The following is a 17,372-nucleotide window of genomic DNA, read 5'->3' on the forward strand; positions in this document are numbered from 1 at the left end:
ATTAATGGCGACACATTTTTTTAATTAAATAAGCATTGCTAATGCAACAGAATGTAATCACGTTCAATTAGCTTAACCCTAAACAGAATAAAGTCCCAATGACTCTTATATTATCTCTTTAATTCACCACATGTATATTCGACAGAATGCACACAAATAGTAATAAAAAAATAACTAAATGTACATAGACAATATGAATCCTTAAAAATTTCTATATTGTATTACATAGAACCAACTACAATAGTTGTCTAGTTTGTTTTCTAATTTGTGAAATATTTATGGAGGAGTACTTATTTCATAACTACCTATCGGTTGTAGAACACATTTAAAAACTATAAGGTAATATATAATTGTAACAACTCTATCATTTTAGCCTTTTGACAATTGACCTCAATCAGTTGATATCAAAACCGCCAATCTTATAAACGTTTTCCTCAATCCAATGCTGAATATTTTATTGGTATAAAGCATTTCCATTGTTACTTTTTTTTCATCTTACATCTTGTATTGCTTTTATTTGAAACTAAAAACTATGACAAATTACTTTATTATTGAAATAAAATAAAAACAATTTTGGACAGTTTAGATACAATATTAAACATCACAATCCACATAGAGTTGGAACAAATGGCTGTCGGCTTACCTTATGGTAAGTATTAATCGTCGTCTATATATATAACAGCACTACGGACATCATGTTATCATGTGACACTTGTGAGACCAGTCATGCGTTGCTATTCCATAGGAGTAAGTAATTTTCTTATTGTGTAATTTCACTGTCTGATTTGCACCCTACAAATGAAACAGCTTAGTCAGAAAGCTACTTGGCGTCTGAAATAGATGAGACGACTTTTTACAGCCTACCTTTATAAAACAGAGTTGGAGATGTAACCTAATTTTCACATTTTGTAATTGAAGCTCATGTAACATTAAATTTCAGCCCCCAAGCAGCTCACCCTTACTGATCGAACTGCTCCTCTGTGAAAACGGTGTAATTACCAATTGGTGTTTTAAATAGTATTTTTTTTTTGTATCACTAGAATAGCAATCAAACTGACCGCGCAATGAATAGAGCAACTGTTGTTTCATCCATAAGACGTGAACAGCATTAAGAGCGATATGAGATATCAGAATATTACATTATAGCATGTATCATCGTTCCAGAGGAATTATATTCGTTCTTGCGTTATAGACTCAATTATAATACTATGTATAATTTTCCTTAGATTATTCCTTTCTTAGGTTAGATTATTCTATTTATGTCACATTTACTACATATCGCTAGTTGACAAAAACGTTACTTCAAAAGTGTTCTGTGCTAGAACGGAAATAAAATTTCAACTTTGTAACTATGAAGCATTAATCAAGACGTCAGAATCTCATGAATAATGAAAGTTTTATGAGAAAGAATTTTATAAAAGTACCCACTAACTAAAATGCAACCGTTGCAAACAGCGTGTCTCTTTGAATTGTAAGTTATAATTATATTATATAGGTATTTCCCGTCTATGCTAAAAAGTTTTTACTGTACCTGTATTATATTTTTATTCGTTATTATATTACCAAATTTTAATATCAATAAGAAAAATGTATTACTAACGACAATCCAAATTGTAGAAGCCAGAAAAAAGCTATTATATACTTTTTTTTAAAACATACACATGTACAATGTCATTATAACGGTTATAATATTTATAACCAGCCAGGATTATTTCAGTCTACAGTTATAAATTACTATAATATCTGACAGTTTGAATAGTAGATACAAAGTTCGCTAAAATCCCTTCCAAAGTAGACGTAACCCAAATCCAATTTAAAATCCCACGCGCGATTATCTAATGGCATACACGTTTTATATTTTTATATTGTAATGAGCCGAGACTATTCCAAGCAAACAATATTATTTTCTTTTTTATACGCGGCTTATTTCGTAATAATCTCGGCATGTCTTTTTATAGAAATAACGGTTTTTATTACAACCAAATAACTGGAATAAAAAAGGTTTTCATGTTATTATGATACACTATTATTTTTAGTAGTTATTTATAATGGCAATGACTTGTGCTGTTTGATAAATGGTTTCTTGCATAATTCCTTTTTAACTATTACATGGTTAGTTCGAATATAGACCTTATTATTATGCTAGCTAAGTCCATGATTATACTCAAATTTCTTTATGTTGGATTTATATATTTTTCTTTATATTGGAAAAAATAAACACTTCATTTTATTAAGTAAATATTACCATAGTACATCAGCGAAAAACGTATCTAAATCGGTTAAGCCCTTTTTTTTAAATTAGTAAACGAATAAACAGGAAAACAGATAAAATTCTGACAATCGTTGTTTTGCGTTCAATTATGAAGTTGTTATTGATAAAGTCACAGTCATAAATAGTTTTTGTCATATATTTTTTCGGTACAGCAAGTGATTAGTTATACTTTTTATTTATATTTGGACGTTAAAGAATGTAAAAGAATCAAAAATGAATATTTCATAAACGTACAAACAAAATAAACAATATTTTCAGAAACAAAACATTTTTATTATGAACTTAGAAACCATCTAGTCCTATTATGATTGCATTATCACAAAAATACAAATGTTTTAGCTTGTGAGAAATCTAACCAAAGACCACCTGAAATAATCGGTGTCCAAAATCGCTAGACCACCTAGTAAAGGCCTCACGTACTAAAAATATTGCATCCTGGGATATGTCTTTCGCCAAATGTGGAATTAGATGTTTTATGCATGCAGATAAAAAAGCTATTAAAATGTATGCTAAAAAGTAACTGCAAGTTTTAATATTCACAAAGCATAAAGCAAAAGGAGAGAAACTTCACGAATTGTACGGTATGCGAAAGTTTTCGCTCATTTTTCAGATGGGAATTTAAAAAAATATAGTCACAAAAGGTCCGAGAATGAACTGAGAATTTGCTGACGGCGCGGCTCTATAGTGGGTAGTTCACAATACGCCAGCAATTATTGAAGCAAACTCGAATAGTGATGCCACTGTGAAATACTCGGACTACGTATCGTATCGTGTTTATTTAACTAGCTCAGCCCGCTTCATACTTGTATAACTTTTTGTTTATATAATACTAATAGTATCTAATATACATGGAAAATTCACACAACGTCATCTAGTCTCAAACTAAGTAGAGCATGTGTTATGGGTATCAGACAACTTATATATTTATAAATACATACATAATATACATAGAAAACTCCAAGATCAATACAAACAATCTTAGAAATGAATACAAATGTTTGTACCATGCGGGAAATCGAACTCGCGACCATCATAAGTAATCGGTATAGTAAACGCTAGACCCCGAGGTCGCCGTCGTTTGTAAAAAAACAAATTTTCAATTTAAAGTAAGTTTACAATAATATATAACTTTCATATCTTTAATTATTAAAATTAAAATATCGACACGGATCTCACATCCCTGGTTACAACATCAGGCGATTATAGTATCGCGAACTCGTTTCGTTTCATAATTGTGAAAATATTTACTAATTTTCAAAGTATCGTTTATAGTTGCAGCACTAGTATTAATGTAATACGATTTTCATTATGTAGTATTATTTCACGCTTTATCTCAGTAATATTCAGTATTCTGTCCGATTCGATTGTTAGTAATAACTCTAGATATACAGCGCCATATAGTTCTATAGTAAGCTGAGCTTGTGTTATGGGTACTAGACAACTGATATAAATACGTAGATACTTTTGTTATTCATACATGGTATATTTAGAAAATACTCAGACCGCTACGACCATACTCATGAATACAAATGTTTGCACTGTACGAGGAATCGAATCCGTGATCATTGGAAGTAAAGCGGTGTGTTAAACCGAAAGATCACCCAGTCCGTCAATGAATATATGCGTGGTAATAGAAGTTAAAAAGTATTGTTATGTTATTAAGATATACCTCTATTTCAATTAAATTTCGCTATACTCAATCTTTATACTAGATTCAACATATAGTAGACAAAAGGAATAATATTGTTACATATATTTTTTTTTTATTAAACCAATTTAATATTGGATTATATACAAAAAAAATATACACTTATTATTTTTAATATTACTTACTTTAATTCCGTTTTTAGTCTAGTAATACTAGTAGTTATGTATTAAAAAGTATATATTTTTTAATTCTTCATAATATTTACTTCAATACTAACGTAGTCTGTGTTAGTATTATAATTAATATTGATTTAATGTTATTAATTATTAGTGATGAAATAGATAGGTGATTTATCTCTTTGAAAATAATACTGAATTAAATACAAAAATTGATATACATAGTAAAATATTTTCATTGTTCAATAATTAGTTAAATCTTATTAACATTAGATGCTATCAAATAGGGGTATCGAAGAACATAGAAAAATCTGTTGTGAATAGAACCTCTGACGTTTTCAAGTCGGTTGATAAAATAAAAGTCCCAATACACAACAAACTACTGAAACAAGTAAAGAACCTAAGATAAACAGAACTCAAAGCAGTCCGCTAGTGTCGGCAATAAATCCGTGTAAATACCGGGGATTTGGTGTGGATACAACGAAAGAGTTTTGGCACTGTCTAATGGGAATTCGGAAGTATTACTTGCGACGGAGTAAGTATAATCGTTTCCAAATCGACGTGTTGTCAATCAGAGTGATTGAATGGTGAGTTGCCATTTTGTATAATGTTACTGAAAGCTTTATTTGATATTGAAGATTTTCCATTGTTTATACAAAAATATACGCAGCCTTGACAATTCCTTTGTGAGTGAGAGGCTTTATATTCCAAATAGATATGTCGTAGTTATAAAAAAATACGTAAATAGGTTAGACTACATTATACTAAAGGGAAACTTTGTACAAAATCAATGAGACGAGTGTTTGTAGCAATAGGCTAGGCTAAAAACTGTACCTAGTTTTTAGCCTAGCCTATTAACCTATACAACTTGCTTGCTTACATAAATTGATTTTTATTTAAAGAGTGACATATTGCGGTAAAAGTGTGTATCCAACCTTTGCTTGAAAAGAGCAACACTTTTCAAGCAAAGGTTGTACCACTTTACATTTTTAAGTCTTTGTCTGAACGAAATTATCTCGCTTCATCATCACTTTGGCTCTTAGCCAAATTAATTATTATTGGAAATACAAAACTGAACAAAGAAATTCAGTAATTAAATCCATAGATGTGAAAACACGGACGTGAGAAAGTGAATATAAGCGAGTGGAACCCAGAAGCACACTCCAACGGACTGTTTAATGAATATGCAAAATAACCACTAGCATATGACATAGCGTACTTACAGACCGCATTATAGCTCTACCTTGGCATGCTATTACACCATACTGTAATGCTATTAAACTTTAAGCCTGAAAATGTAATGACAATTATTTCCACTGAGAAGTGCTGACGTCATAGGATACTTGAAAGGAAATGTCACAACAGTCATACCACGCAATTCACTAGTAACAGTGTATAATTAAATTTAAAATATTGATTAGTCTATTCATAAAACTATGGAATATGCATGAACTTGATGGTCTCAGTGGTTTAACGGATTAGCACACTGCCTTACTTCCGATTGCCGCAAGTTCGATTCCTCGCATAGTACAAATATTTGTATACATGAGTATGATTATTGGTATAGGTCTGGGTGTTCACTATGTATGTATTTACGAAAAATATGTGCATTTGTATCAGTTATCTAGTATCTATAACACAAGCTTTAGCTATCTTAACATGGGACTAGATGGCGTGGTGATGAATTCTCCTAATAAAAAATAAACTAAGATCTTCGTGGCTGTAGTGGTTTATTATTCGATTGTAGTAGTTTAATAATCCGACTTATACCGAAAGATTCAAATTTGGCCGACACAAAACAATGCATTAATAATTTATTTCTGACTAATTATCCAACTGTAGAAACATATAATAAACCAAATAAATTCATGAGATGTTGGCAAACTCGCCTAGCGTCACGGCGAATTCAAGTGTACTGAGCGAAATGTGGGCATGTCAGTGTATTTACCACAACGTGTATATATAATTGAAGATGCCTTTGATTCTACCATCTGGAATAATGGCCATGAAGATATATTATATTCTTATTATTAAAATGTCAGAAGAATAAATAAGAGATTGAATAGAAATGTAGATAGATATAAAGGGATAGGATAATGTAAGTAAATCATTACTTTACTTTCAGTTCATCTGAACTGTGTGAAAGATATTTTTATTAATGTAAATAGAATGACAATCAAGCTAACGGCATACCTAATGGTAAGAGGTAAACATTGGCTATATATGTACACTACCAGAAATATTACGTTAGTACATGATACCTATAATACTACTCAGGCATGGATAGCCATCCTGAAGGATTAGGATAGAGTCATGAACTCTACACTTATACACTATAATTTAACTACAACAACACAACATCAACTAAAATATTTTATAACGTTGGTAAAAAAGGTAATACAGAGTAAGACTACTTTGTACAAAGTCCACCTTAGTGTAGTGATGAACATAATATAAACAAATGGAGTCTAAGCTCAGATAATAAAGAAATAATAAATAACCCTAGACAATTAACATTCCGCCATCTAGTTCCACAGTAAGCAGAGCTTGTGTTATGGGTACTAGATAACTGTTATTAATACTTAGATTTTTTTTGTTAATATACATATAACATAATATATATAGAAAACACCCAAGACGGTACAAACAATCATACTTATAAATACAAATGTCTGCACCGTGCGAGGAATTGAACCTGTGCACGCGTGAACACCACACACACACATTAACCACTAGACCACCGAGGCCGTCAAATCAAATATATCAACAGATAAAGCTCAGTGAAGGATATTCCAATTAATGACTTAAAGATAAGGCAATGATGATTTATTAAACTACTAATATATCTCAATAATTCATTAGGGTTGAATTATACACATAACACAGGCAAAATTTGCTGGTCTTTCAAATATTTCCAATCGTTGACATAATCTTTTTTTAATGCATATTTTTATATCAGTTTTATTTACCATTGGTTCCTATGGTCGCATGTTCTATATCTCGCACAATACAAACATTTATAACCATGAGTATGACTATTTGCATTAGTGGCTGTTTTCTGTACATATATATTTTCATTAAAATAATAATATATTTAAGTATTTCTATTGGTTATTTAGAACATCTGCTTAGTTTTGGACTAAGTGGCCCTGTGTTTATTGTCCTTGATTATTATTATTATTTGAATTATATATTCTATTCTCTAACGAAACATAAAATAATCTGAGAAAAGTAATATTTTAACAGGGATTACGCCTAACTTATAAATTTTTCGCTATCTCTATAAAATAAAATGTTAGTGTGGACGAACAAAAACTCTTGATAATAAAAAGGACCTAAAACTACACAGATATTCGAAGCCTTCGAATAAATTATCCACCTAAATGTCTTATAGTCATTTATCAAGCTTTAGTTACTAAGTTAGATAAAAAGACAAAGTTGCAAAGAATGAATCATTTTTACTTACTTTCTTTATATAAATTGGTATAATGGCCATATTATAACACTAATTAAGACAACAACTAGACTCTTAGTATAATACATAGTGTTGGATAATGACGTAACCTTATGGGAGGAGGTGAGTAAAGGGAACTATTGCGTCATTGCTAGCAGTGTCTGTTAGATCTCCATACGGTTGCCTTGGAAAGCTGTAATATATCGTAAATAACTGGTGAAATCACCATGATGGGGTAACTGACCTGTCTTCATTTTCATTCTGTCATCTTCCACTCGCCAGCATGTACTATTAGAATAGGTGGGTGCTTTATACCGTTATAATGAACACAAAAAATTTACCCTACTAAATGGACTTCAATGCCTTCAGGGCCCATTGGAAACCGTCATGGTGAATTTGACAGGACAAGCTTTTTTTCCTTATAAATATACAACAAAGTAAAGAAATAAATCAATGTAAAATTTGGGTGCGTTGGCACAGGTACATTGTCTCTGAGATTTTATTCTGTTTACCTATAAATATGTCAAAATTTAACATTGATTAAATTTAACATTCAGCGTTTGACGATTTATTAAAAAAAGTATCGAGTAACTTTGAGGAATTATTAGCTGCTGGGGAGATTTCTCGTCCATTGTGCTATCACCTCTCATCAACCTAGATGTTAGTACAGCATTAACATCTTTCCGCTTCCACCGCCACAATGGCTGTTGACTGGTGCTATAAAGCGACCATTTTGGAGACTTTTCTGATATGAACGAAAAATTATGCTTTAAACAACGCAAATTCAAGCTCGATATAAAGGAAGTTGTAGATGATCAACGTTGGACAATTGTTTTTGGCACAATTAGCGACGTATTCGATATCATTGCGTTATCGATATTTCCCATCAACCAAGAGGCAGGCAATCTTTTTAAATTTCTTTAATTAGTATTTTATTTTATTTTCTATTTCATTATCATATTATACAGTACTTGTATGATATTTTTAGAATATGCAAACAAGCGTACCACCCACAACTTATTGTATGCTTTTATGGTTATGAATACATCCTAACGTCCCTTCTATACTAATACCACGTGAAAAGATTATCAGATAAATACGATTTATGTAGAGATATCTTTTACACTCAATAATAGAATATGAGATTATGCAGGATTTATGTTACGTAAGCCCACAACGGAGCACGTCAATGCTATAAATATGTGTGATATTCGTTGAACACGATTTATCAGGATTTGCCCTGCCCAAATCCCCTATGTTGCTGTATATTTTGTTGTCAAATTAGTATTCTAACGCCATACAACATAACAATAGTGTCTATGGTAAAAGTGATTGAATGGAATGGAATTCCACGACTGGAGATGACTCTGGAATGTTGCTTATACAATAAACAATTTTCGAGAGTCTATGGGTCTATTTTCAGGCTAAAGAATTAATAATCAGTATAAATAATATAAAAGAAAATTGCTATCTTCGTCTCTTTATTTCTCAGATTACATCTTCTCGATAGATTTTGAGATGGTTTTCAATGTTATTAAGAAAATTTCTTCCGGAATTTATGCGATTGGATCAATCTTCGGTTGCAACGTCATAACTGTATATTCATTCAATTAGTACAAACACTCCTGATCTCCAGAATTTCGATTAATACAGTTCTACTAAAAATTTCATGGTCAATAAATTACAACATGGTATCACACATGCCATGCAAGTTTGAATAACCGGCGTGCTTTCAACCACCGATGTAGGTTAAAAGCGAGGCGCATTAAAGCTTGATACTCTAGTTACAAATGCGGATACCAGGTTTTGTCGTATAATAACCAGGTATGTTACACATATACATATAATATCTTTACACGGTTTGTGTAAGAATTTAATTTCCATACTTAATAGCGTTAAGGGCGAGGCGTAAGTATATTAGGGGTTAATGTTCTGAGGTAAAGTAATGGTGGTACGAGGTAATGGGGTTTAAGAGTACATAAGAAGTATGCAATTAAGTTATATAATAGTCGTGCTTAGAATATTTTGTTAAGAATAATGATAATTTTAAAATATATGTGTTAAGTATTGTTATTTTATTATTACATATATAGCAATGAATAGTCTAATAACTTAACATACTCATTGGAAGAAATATCTACATAACTTTTATGTAAAAAATAGCAACAGATTTGTTGTTGTTATATATTTATATCCCAAATCTTTAAAGTTACTTTTTGTAATGTATACTTCTAATATATGGCCTCAGTGATGTGGCGACGTAGCTTTACCTACAATGGTCGCGAGTTCGATTCCTCACATGGTATTTTGTTGTTTGTATTGATCTGTGTGGTTGCTATATATATATTATATATGAATATACAAAAATAATATCTTAGTATATCTATCATTTGTCTAATACCCATAACTCAAGCTACTTAAGCTTAGAGCTAAATGTCTGCGTCGATTTATTATTATTATTATATAGGTACATATTAGGAGCATTACAAAATCTTTAAATTTTGTTTTCGGTTTTATTTCTTGTGAAACGCAATACTTCGTTACCAGTAAGAAACTAAAACTTTAATAAATTATTATACAATCCGATATATATATGATAGTGCAGTAGTATAAGCACACTTTTAGATATGCGATAAACGAAGCAATTTGTAAACGTTGATTCGAGTAGGTACGGACTACCGAGATACGTGAGTGGCGACACGGTATATGTGATAAGAGAAGGCGGATAAATCGGTTTAATCGAAATTGTGATTGTGATTGAGATAAATATCATCATTCAGCCTGGAAGGCCACTACTGAACAAAGGCCTTCCCCAAAAATTTCCACGATGTCATTTTATTTCTTGCGAAAATACCAGCTAACTATTATCTATTTTGTTTCAGATATTTGACCAAAAACATTATTAATATTGTCGTTGTTAGTTGTTGTTAGTCCTAGTTGTTTATTTCCAGAGTGCTCTACTCTGGAAATAAACAACTAGGTCATGAAATAGGTCTAAAAATATTCTGTTCATTGTATTACGAATAAATTTATTCATTTAATCTACACTACATACTTTCTAATATAACAGACTGAATACACGAATAAGTTACACGATTTTTTATGTAAAGCTCTCCTTTGTATATGCTGTAATTTGTCATATACTTTGTCCTACATTTTGTATAGCCTATATCTAAGTATTCTCTATGATCTTGTATCTTTAGTCACAAATTAGGGATAAAGCCATTAATTGTAACGTGTCCTGAATATTCAGACGAGTTCTCTAATACAACATAAACAACGCTTAATCTTATAGATTAAAGAATAATCCTTTAGTGGAATGTTAGTACGAACAGCACACGGGAGAACCAGTGGGCGCTTAAACGTGATTCGTTCTTGTAAATTGCTGAAATAAGTGGTGTTACGTGTGCACTACAGAATGTAGCCTCTGGAGCACAATATCCTGTGTGTTGTACTCAAAGGGGAATATTTGTAAGCGTCGCCTTAGGAAATCTAGTTGAATGGTCACAGAGAGCAAGTATAAGTGACGACACTGTTTTAGTACTTATCTTCTGGAATTTTCTATGTATTGTGTAAGCGTATATAAATAAGACATATAATACTTTGACATATTATTATATTCTTAACATGAAATAAATTAATAAAAAATAATGTGAGATCACAGAAATTGATGTAATAATATAGCTTACGTATGCTTGCGAAACTAAACTAGTGGTGCCCTCGGACTAAAGTCGTATGCGTCAGGCAAGAGTTGACCTTCAGCCGCTCCATATGTCCTTCCGCGGGTTTAGAATGCTATCTGCAGTCGCGTTGCCCCTTTGTTAGATGATGATGCGCCCAACAGTATTAGAATAGTTCGGAAAAAAACTGTGGAGAATCTGGCTAGCTTCTCCGCAGTTTTTTCCGTGAAGTAGTGTATATTAACCAAACGGTATGGCCGATTTGCCGAATTGGACTTGCCCATTACAGAAGACTAAGATGTCATCTCTCTGTACACTGTAATTTTACTGCCATATGACTAAAACATAGATTACAAAGCACTTAAAATAGGTGAGCCAGAGCTAACTAAGCAGATGACATGGCACAACTAGGTAAAAATAAATACTTAATAAATATACTGGATTCATAAAATACATATACGATATCATCTTACTGTGCGTTACAAATAAAACTACTAACATGTCTTATGGGAGAAAGCTGGCATAATTTATAATGCGGGACATATTTTAACTAAAGTTACGCTTTATCCTTACCCCTTTGTACGTAATAATATCGGACGCAATGCCTGAGAGACTGCCTTGTGTATGGAAATGTAATTTAATTTGTATTAGTTTCTCTTGTAACTTGGTCGACGTTGTACGTAATTGAATTTAAAACTTATGTAATGAACAATAAAGTGAAAAATGGATCAATAGCGATAAACTGTCTATATTTAGATTATTAAAAAATATTACATTCAGAGTACTTGCTTATCTTATTGACTGTAATGACACTAGCATTTTTGTATATTCGTTTATGTGAAATAGAAGTGTACTTTTTTAATATTATTTTTATATATCATATCCCTTTTCTATCATTTATTATTACTCTTTTGTTTGCGGCAATAGAAACAATTGGTTTTTATTGATTTGTGTGTCTGTAGATTTACATATATTATTATGTATGTATTTATAAAGAGTAAGTATGTTTATTATTTGTTTTATTACAAGCTCTCAGTTTGAGACTAGGTCACTGCACCAGTTCTTGACAAAATAAAAAAAGTATATCAGCAGGCTTAAAGAATATAAGACTCAAGTGGAAATATAGCCCATAATCCGAGATTACGAATGCTTCGTAAAAAATAAGATGTTAAACTGAAGTTGTCATAACATAGGCGCCGAATCTATTTGAATATATTCTGTACGAAAAGTATTGCCGATTTGTTTCGGAATGACAATTCGTCCTTGAATCTACAAAGAACAAATTGTTTAGTCTGGGTCGCTTTTCAACAGAGTATACATGTATATATTATTTACCAGCTGAGTACGCGTATAACCTTTATGTTTGTAAATCATTTGTGACAAAATATATGCTAAATTTGAATTTGTGAATCTTCGCACAATAGATTAGTGAAAACTGCGTCCATATTGGTTAAGCCGTTTCTGTGATGAGCACGTAAACTCATAGACAATCAGACAAAAACTGGAACAATATAAGTTTTGATAAAGATGAGGTTCCTCAGTTTTTCATATACATTTAAGACGAACAGACAGCTTTTCAATAACATTATACATTCACAACTGTAAACAAATGAAAGTTCGATATGCAATTAATAATACTAATATGTATAGAATAAGTAATAGTAGTAAGAAAACAAAAAAAAAAAATACAATGTAATAAAAATATAAAAACAAACTAAAATAAAAACTGTATTATATAACCCAATTTTATATCATATACTACACCATGATCGTTACAAAGTACATTGAGATGCCTCTGGATAATTTCATGTATTAAGATTCCTGCAGACTAAGTATCTATAGGTATTACAACTTTTGAAACCTGTAATTTCATTGCTATATCTCAATTTACACAACGCTAGCAAACCAAGTTGTAATAAAAAATGATGAGGAAAAAGGCCCGACGCAGCTGCAGATATGTCAGTTATTTTACAGGTTTAGTCTTTCGAAATGATAAAGTATACTAGGATAGTTACATGACAATTTCATGTCCGTGGCGCTCTCCCACATATATAATATATAGACGAAAATGCCACTCACCACTTTTCTTTCATTTCAGACCTATAAGAAACTGTATAAAGTCTCCATGTAGTAAAATTGTCTATATTAAAGCATATATCGCTAAAATTGACTTCAGTATTAAGTGATCTACTAACAACGTTCGCACTCTTGATAAAGGTATTGTAACGCATAGATTTATTGATTTTGGCACGCACGTTCAGTTTTCATGTACGTACTATCTTGTTTCACATAAATTCTAGTAAATTGCTAGTGTCTCAGCCGTTCTCTGAACTTGGACATCTTGTGAGCATCTGTTTTGGTAGCACAAAAGGTATAAGGGATGTTCTCGACAGAAGATGCCTGGAAGCTAAGTAACAGTTTGCAATATGTATTTTCTTGGTAGTTCTCGACACAGATTTGGCATAACGTGTTTAATTTATTATTACTACACTACGATAAAGATGGCTAAAATGGCACTCAGTTCTGTCTGGTTGCTCTGTAAGAATGATGAGTCATTTTTATTGTAATTGAACTGGAAAATAAGCTGACTACCCACCTTATGGTAAGCAGTAACCATGGTCTATACACAAGAACAGTACTACGTATACATTATAAAGTAACACCCGTAACACTACTAATGCATTGCTATTCCGGGGCATTAAGATGTCATGCTTCTTTACTGCTTAATCCGATCCCATAACCGAAACACAGCTTATAAAGCAAACAGATCGACGGCGAAATCAGTAAGAATGAGGTACTTATGCTGACGAAATTTTAGTCTATGATGAACATATAAACTACAATAGTATGTAAAAGAAAGATTTGGGCAAATAATAATTACAAAACTAAAACACCAAACGGCTAATTGAACCTGAAATTTTAACCGAAAATAGACTATTACAAAGATGTACAGAGATGTATACGTAAATTAATCAGTATATTGTAATAATGTTAAAATTTGTAAGTCATTTTAAATAATGTCTGAAAAATATTTTATTGCCCACAAGTCCCATTTTGATATTACTGCCATATTTTCCAACGAAGCTTTAACCTTAGAGAACTTTTGCGGCTTTTAAAGCGTACATGTGGCGCTGGAAGTTTAAATAAAAGGTGGCAACTGTGTTTACTGTTGGTGTCATATGCGAGAGGCGCATCACGCTGGTGAACTTATATGTTGACAGGGAATATGTAGATATACAAATTCAAATTCAAAATATCTTTATTCATGTAGGTCTATTACAGACTCTTATGATATGTCAAATCTACCGTCAGTTCGGAATGATTTCGAGATGAGAAGAATTGACAAGTAATTCAGCTCGTATTTCTTTTTATTTAAATGTTGTACATATTTACAATAATACAATTTCATTTAAATTCAAATTTGGGAGAATAGAGTGACTACAAGCATATGCTATTGAAAAAAAAAATAATCAGAAAATCTAATCAGTGTTCGCAACCTGAACAGACCAGTCCCCACAAGCAGCACCCGTTCACGAGTATGACGGATGAGCCAGCCATCATTGCACTCAACCATATTAGAAGGAGCACATCGACCCGACCCATCACGCCGCCGCCACAAGTTTGACTTTATAGCGAGCATGACTGTTACAAGTTACTCCACTACGTCATCTCAATCACAGTTTTCACCCATTACAATATTTAAATTACAATATGTCATTACTAAATTTAGAATAAGTTTCTTTAGTGTTTATTACATTACCTATGTCAATGAAAATACCACATGCAAATATCTACATATTTGCAACATATGTATTACAAGGATTTTAAAAGAATGTTATTAGTATTAACCTGTAGACAGTACGAAGTCGTCTTCGTGAGTACTTTAATTTTGATGCCAACAAATTGACGGCCTCGGTGGTACACCGCCTTTCCGATGGTCGCCAGTTCGATTCCTACAAATATTTTTAATCATGAGTATGATTGTTTGTATCGGTCTGGGTGTTTTCTAATATATATGAATGAATGAGAAATCTGTATCTATGTATTCACATTAATTGTCTAGTACCCACAAGACAAGTTCTTAGCTTGGATCTATATAGATACTACTATGTGAATTGTCCTGAGATATTATTATTAGATTACTTTGTGTTGGAGATTCGTTAGTAAGATGTGGTTGTGAAAATACAGGGTACAGAGCCATCTTAGTCCACTGGCAACATAACAAGGGTTGAAATTTCGAAGTCATGATTGTATGTATGATTATTAGTTTTATAAGTGTAGCAAATATATTTATTTTATTTATTTATTTATTCTTTATTGTATACAAAAAATTACAAACATATAATTAATATTAAATAAATATGTATAGCAGGTGAGCTTAACTCTGTAATAGTTCTTCCAGCAAACCCTGAGTGGAAAGGAGCATTAATTACCAGCGGGCAGTGTGCGTACAATAATAGGAGTAAAACAGTATAGCTATTTCTTAAATAATAAATATGTTGACATATAAACAAAGTAAGATAAATAATCTCAGGACATCTCAGGACAATTCACACAGCGCCATCTAGTCCCAAGTTAAACTAGCTAAAAAAAACTTGTGTTACGGGTACTAGATAACTGATACAAGTATATAGATTTTTTTTCCGTAAAAACATACATATTATACATAGAAACACCCAGACTGTTACAAACAATCATACTTATGAATACAAATGTTTGTGCGTGCGAGGAATCGAACCCGCAACCATCGGACGTAAAGCGGTATACTAGACCGCTAGACCACCGAGGTCGTCTAAATTACTAATATATCAATTGTTGTTACTATATAATTTGAGTTTGATTGCTATTAGATGTATATGATTCTCATACAATATAATTACTTAGTCCACCTGCAAATTTCATTGAAAAATTCATGTGCCTCCTTTATTAACTCATAGGCATTCGATTTTAAATATCGAGGTCCTATCAAAGTTATATCGGGTATGGCAGGATGATGGATGCTAGTAATGTATCAAGAAATTTTATTAATGATTGACGGATCTGAAGGCGTAAGAGCCAGTTTTGGATGTACAAAGTTATGGCAAATATGTTAAGTTAACTATGTACTGACATACATAGATATATAATAGTGAAATAAAATGTCAAACTACGGATGTCAAATCTAGTGAGTATTTTGTTTTATTATTATGCAGTTATCTTAAACATGAACTGTTACAGTTTTACCACTTTCATACTTTGATATATATATATATATATTCGACTAATTATATTTATATACGACTTTGCCTGCATAACAAAACATATCCATTTGGTACATGTAACAAGTGTTTTTTATTTTTTTTTAATATAATAGGAATGGATATTAAGGTGTCGGCCCAACTGATGGTAAGTGATAACCGCCACCTATTTACTAGTACATCAATACAGATATCAAGTTATCATATTACATGATAACTACAGCGTTGCCATTCCAGAGGACATAGATGTCAGACCTCTTATCCTGTAATTTTACGGACTAAGTATGAAGTAATGAAACATTGTGTGTGTGTAAAAACGTTGTGCCTTCCTTTATCAAAAGGAGTCTTTGGCATAAAACGCAATATAAAACTCAGTCTTACTAAGTTCACTAAGTACTAGTACTGTTTACAATGAATATTACATATATTCATAATTTTATAAATTATATTTAGTATCCTAGGTTAATTTACTAGTAACTCAGTAATGGTCTGAGGAAAAAAATCCTAATAATAATTTTATTTTAGATAGCTACTAAGAATAAGAGAAACTTGAAAATAATTTAGATCTTTATATAAGTAAGTCCCGTGTTTAAATTTCAACTTTGTTAGTCAAGTTATTATGAAGTATGATGGATTTCAAAAGTTGAAGCGAATCAGTTTTGCTTAAAATCTTAATATCTCTTTACGTCAAATTCAGATGCTTGGAAATCAGTGAATTGTTTTATCTAACGGTATGACAATAGACAGATGAGATAAATGTTAATTGGGGATGGAGTTGTCAATTAAAATAAATCTATCACATAATTGATAAGTCTTAATAAGAAGAAAGTGCCTTATTTCAAGAGGAAATATCATGAGTCTAATACTACCTAATACCATTCCAATCTGAAATAATAAAAGCATTT

The 17,372-nt window shown here is 31.6% G+C and overlaps 1 protein-coding gene across 1 annotated transcript in view; it reads right to left on the reverse strand.

Annotated features, from left to right (window-relative positions):
• LOC131850160 (uncharacterized) overlaps positions 1–17,372 on the reverse strand; it is a 109,139-nt gene that overhangs the window by 25,281 nt on the left and 66,486 nt on the right. The window lies entirely within an intron of this gene.

The sequence above is a fragment of the Achroia grisella genome, unplaced genomic scaffold, assembly GCF_030625045.1.
Source record: "Achroia grisella isolate CSIRO2021 unplaced genomic scaffold, CSIRO_AGI_Agris_v1 utg702, whole genome shotgun sequence".
Classification (NCBI taxonomy): Eukaryota; Metazoa; Arthropoda; class Insecta; order Lepidoptera; family Pyralidae; genus Achroia; species Achroia grisella.